The following is a 5,846-nucleotide window of genomic DNA, read 5'->3' on the forward strand; positions in this document are numbered from 1 at the left end:
CTGGCGTCAGGACGGAGCAGCTCCTTAAAGGGGCCGCGACACTAATACAGCCGCTGTGTATTGGCCCCTATGGTAATGTCCTGGGGCCGGTTGCATAAACTGTTTAGACTAGACTAGTCAACATACAGATTTCAGATATAGAATATTTCACTAGATTTCATTCATTTTGTTTCGCTAGCAGCTAATTTTTTATTTTTATTTTATTTTTTGTTACCTGGCTGTCTCCTTAAGAAGTTTTCTCCTGAGAACTGTGTTAGCATTCAAAAAACAAAATCGTAAATATCAATACAATAATCACGTATGCCAGTGATATTTCAATTATCGTATGGTAGTGCAATTTTGTATAATGCATATAGCAGTAATATATATAATTTATTATTTAATCAAATAATTTGATTTTATATGAGCGAATCCCCAAAGGTGCAATTTTCTTAAAACCAATTTTTTGGAATTGCTAATAAATTTGAAAAGTTCTTCTCCTGCGAGCAGAGAAAGTGTGTAGTTTGTCTAATGTAGCCAGAAGACATTAAACACTCTAGTTTGGTTTAAGTAGAGCCCTTATGCAAAGCAAAAGTATTTCAATATTTTTTTTGTTCGTAAACATTTTGTGTGAAGTGCGAGTAAATATGAAGTGGGAGTAAAAACTATAGTTCAATGCTTTTGTGAGTGAATGCAAAGTTTTACGGGAATTGTATTACTTTTGTAAAAGAGCATGAAAAGTTTTGCAAGCAAATGCAGAATTTCTCAGGGGAACAAATTTTTATTTTGTGCGCAAGAGAGATGGGAGGAATACTATATTAAAATGTGTACACTCATGAAACATTTGCATATTTTAATATTTGTGTAAGTGAATGTAAAGTTCTTCAGGGGATCAAAATACTTTTGCAAGAGGGAGACGAGAGAATAAATTGTATTTAAATGCATGTGCTTGCAAAGCTTTTGCATGAAAAACGATATTTCTATATATATTTCTTTTTTTGCAAGAAAACACAAAAAGTTTTGTCAGCAAAAGCAAAGTTTCCAAGAGAATTTTCCAAAAGAGACGTGAAACATCTAAACACAGAGTCTTATTAAAACCATACTTAAAGCAGTCAGCATGGCTTCCTATATCTTTATTAACACTTCAAACGCTGTTACGTCATTAAAAGTTAAGGCACATTTTCAAATCCAAGTCCTGCTGGAATATATTTTAAAATAAGAGTATGTTTGCTGCTGGGATTGTATATCACAGATGTGTCATAGAAACATGCACTCCATGGTGCATCTGCTCACACACACACACACACACACACACACACTTCAGCCAAAAACATCAGCAACTGCTTGTTAAGAGGCATTCGGTAAGGAGCATTCAGAAATATACATTCTGGGTAACATTCATTTCAGTCATTAATGGTTTCATGTGACGCCCATCAATGTTCATTTGTGGATTTATGTGTGTGTGTGTGCATAAGTTTGCATGCTACAGACATGTGCAATCCTACAGTCACTTCTCATTTGTACTGAGCACAGAGGCATCAGATCTGGCCAGGTTCCTGGGTCAGTCCGAGTCTGCTGCGTCTCAGGTGCTTTGGCATGAAACTAGAACCCTGTAAATGCATTTGGAGCCAACATGGCCGCCACAGACACGAATGCTGGTGACTGGGAGAGGCGCTCTTTCAGAAGCCAAAACGGAAGACTCTTTTAACACACTCCAAACATGGCACTGAAAACCACTCCTTTATCAATCCATCCATGTCCAGTTCATTCATTGGGAAGGAACAAGGGGAAATGAAGGAGAAAGACGAGGACAGGGGAGATTTGGCTGTTTGGAGTCTTTTTACTCGATGGCTCCGGGTCTCGTCGCCACGTAGACGAAGAGGACGATGAGCAGGACGAGCACGGCGAGCGTCGGTAGAACGACCGTCGTCACCTGCTCCCGTGCCTCCTGCATGGCCTGTTTGCGCTCCTTTTTGTCCTTCCACGACTCCTTCTTCGCCTTGCCCTTCAACTGCCGCATGGCTCAGTGCGTTTCCACACAGCGGGTCACCGGCGATCCCAGATGAAAACCCAAAATACACGGTCCTGTGAAAACACATACAATTTAAGATTTTTTTTTTTTAATTGCAGCACATAAATAAACATTTGTAAAGTTGTAGCAATGTACTTCTAAAGTAATTAATGACTAAGTACCTAAAAGAATTGACAAATTTTGATTTCAGGTTTAAATGTATTTTTAGATGCTTTTTGTGCTCGACACATTTTTAAGAGTGACGTAGAATATTTAATGAGAAAAAGATAGGGTGAAATTTGATTGGATTTTAATTTGTAATTCCAAAGATTTGTTTTGTAATAATGTGCACTGATGAATTCTGCACAACATTACCAGGAATGTATATTAAAAAATTATTAATATATACCTTTAATAAATGATCATATTTATATATCATTAATAAATAATACACATTTTTTTGTTGACTTTAGGTTTTTAATCCGTTGAATGATGCTGCAGTGTGACAAATTTTTAAGTACATCATATGAATTATACATGCATAATAATAATTATTAAAAGAACTTGATTTCATCCATTAGGATTTGACTGGATTGTGAAGTCAGCAGAAAAGTTGTTTCAGAGGCACAGCAAGTTATTACATTTTGATAAGGAGGATACTAGGAGTGTATATTAAAAATATTAATACTCTTATTAATAAATGATAATATTAATATATTATTCATACATAAAACTTTTATTTTTATTTTTTTCTATGACATGATCCTGAAGTGTGAACAAATTCATTTTTAAGTATAAATTGTGCGTGCATAATAATTGAAAAATGTTTCACATTGAGTACACCATGTCACACTGTAGGATGCTGTCCCTACAAAATAATATGAAATATTGCTCCATATCTGTGGCTTCACAGCTTTAGCAAGTTTTTTCACCCGTAGTCATGGCAACTGAGCAAAGGCCAGCAGTAAGAAATCTGAACGTGGGAATGCAGCAGCGCGCACACATACAGAATGAAGCAGAACAGCAGCCTCGGACACAATTCCCACCCAAACAAACAGGAACTGGGTGTTGTATCCTGAATCTTTTTGATTTTGTGCGCACATTAAGTGTGTCCCATAATGAACTACTTACTTGAGGGGAAAAAAACCCTATACACAGTTCAATTAAACACTTTTACAAACAAAACCCAAGTCAACGTAGTTTCTTGCAGATCAGCTCAGGTGAGTTCGGTTAATCTGGGACATCTGGGAATGAAAAGAACCAATTCAAATGAATTGATTTGCTCACAAACTAGAAAAGTATTTAATTCAGAAACTTCTATGGCTAAAATGTTGTATTAATTCACAATGCCACAAAATTATGTTCTATTATTGACCTGGCTGATGATATACAGTAGTCAACATTTGAAGTAGATCAAAAAAGTTCATCAAAGTTGTCCTAAGACAAGAACGCATTTTGGTTTTAGGACAACTTTGATGAAATGTTTTGACTATATTGGTCTAGTGTGAAACATTACCATATAGGTTGATTCGATGAAATCTCATTTGTTGGTGGACAACTTGTTAATAATGTGCTAGATGACCTTAACTCACTCTATAACAAACCTACACAACATCCCAAACCCACCATGCACAATACAGCACAACATGAACATGATATGTCATACTGTAAATTCATGCTGATTCATAATGTCACATAACGAATCAGTTGTACAGTTGGGTGTGATATCTTGTGTTGAACTTGAAAACAAAAGTTACAGTTCTCAGTATCTCTGCTCAAAACACACTAAAACTGGCTTTGAGACAAGTAAAGTCCCAAGTCCAGCTCTCAGATCAGGCTAATACAGTACAGAACATACTAGAAATCCAGCGCATGACAGCAGGAGCAGCCGCACACTTTCTCTTCTGCATCGAAGTTGCGGCGCGTCAGTGTTTGCAATCAAACGAGTTGCTGCCGACAACAAATCAACGACCTGTTGCATGCAAACGACTTGAAAACTATCCGGCTCCACTTCACACACATGGATCGCCCTGTTGCTTGCGCTCGCGCTAAATGTGGACTGCGTCTCGTGCGCTCGCGGGAACACTTCCACGTGCTTTTCGCTTACCGCAGCAGTCTGCGCTCCGCTACACCCGCCGGAGGGCTTTCGTACAGTGTGTTTTTAATCTTCCGCAGTCGCTGTCTCGGTTCCCAGAGGCTTTGAGTGAGTGAGCGGGGGCTCGAGCGAGATTACGTGGCAGCGCAGGATGAGGCCGAGGAGGAGGCGCGAGCTCGCTCTCCCTGTCTGCGGGGGCACGAGACGAGGAAAGGAGGTGAAATAAGAAAAAAAGAAAACATCTGTAGTGGCAGTGACTCCTTACCACCGACAGGGGGAGACACAGAGACGACAGACCACAGTGCTCTGTTCTGTTGTTTTTTACAATCTATGTCTGTTACACATAGGCTCAAATAGGTGCTGCAAACTGTTTTTTTTTAAATAGCAAACATAAAATACACCCATTACGTGACATATAGCAGATATGTGCCTTGAGAAATAACAGCTCTGTAACAGCACTAGCCTCTGTAAACAACAAATAAGAACCAGAGGAGCAGGGTTGCCAGGTTTTCACAACAAAACCCGCCCAATAGCGTTTCGAGGGGGTTCCCCTGTTAAAAATCGCGTTCAGGGGATAAAATACACGTGTTTTGGCAGGGTTCCCCTGGTAAGATTCGCATTCCAGCGATAAATATCACGTTATTGGGTCGTTTTTCAACCCGCGGCAACAGTGTTAAAGTATCCCAATTCCGCGGGAAAACCACGGACTTGGCAACACTGCAGAGTTGTCCATAGGGTTTTAGCCAATCAAAGTACAAGCGCTGGCTTTTTACGTGTTCTGGTTGGCTGACATATCCCTGATGGGCGGGGTTTGGGAGAAGACGGTAGCTGTTCAGTTCGTGGACCCAAAAGCTCAATTTTTGAGCAATGAATTCATGAATTCCCTTGACAATATATTTTAAAAACCCATAATGTAATTAATAATATTAATAATAATATAATTATTACTCTCTAAGAGAGTAGAGAGAGAGAGAGAGAATATAAAAAAATATATTACAATAATATAGGGCTGGGTTTTGACACAAATTTCACGATTCGATTCGGCACCAGACTAAATACTGGGTGTTTCAGGTCTGACGACATCAAGCGGGCGTGGTTTGAGCGCAAGGTCAAGGAGCATGCGCAGTTTACACGCTCCGTGTGAAGCCCGCGAAAGCGGCGATGATCTCGTTGGTACTCAACGGTTTGTTTCATTTTCTCTCATTTTAAATATGACTTTGTGTGCTTGGTGTCTCAGGTTTTGTGTGCTTGGTGTCTCAGGTATTGTGTGCTTGGTGTCTCAGGTTATGTGCTTGGTGTCTCAGGTTCTGTGCTTGGTGTCTCAGTTATTGTGTGCTTGGTGTGTCTCAGGTATTGTGTGCTTGGTGTGTCTAGATCCAATATCGATTACTTTGGATATCAGGTACAGTACATGCCAACTTTTTGAAAGGAAATTGTTCCTGTAGCTCAGTGGTAGAACATTGCGTTTGCAGCGCAGAAAGTCGTGGGTTCGATTCCCAGGAAACACACATACTGGTAAAAAAAAATGTATAGCCTGAATACACTGTAAGTCGCTTTGGATGAAAGCGCCTGCTAAATGAGTAAATTATTAATTAATTAATTATTAATGCCACTTCAGATGCAGCTTCCTCGGCAGTGGAAAGATAGAGTTTGTTAAAACTAATTTAATTTAAATGGTAGCAACTCTATAGTTTCTTATTATTCTAACTGAATTAATTGAAACAAAGTAAGAATTTGATGTGAAAGATGACATTTAGGTTA

The sequence above is a fragment of the Sinocyclocheilus anshuiensis genome, unplaced genomic scaffold, assembly GCF_001515605.1.
Source record: "Sinocyclocheilus anshuiensis isolate Anshui unplaced genomic scaffold, SAMN03320099.WGS_v1.1 scaffold2168, whole genome shotgun sequence".
Classification (NCBI taxonomy): Eukaryota; Metazoa; Chordata; class Actinopteri; order Cypriniformes; family Cyprinidae; genus Sinocyclocheilus; species Sinocyclocheilus anshuiensis.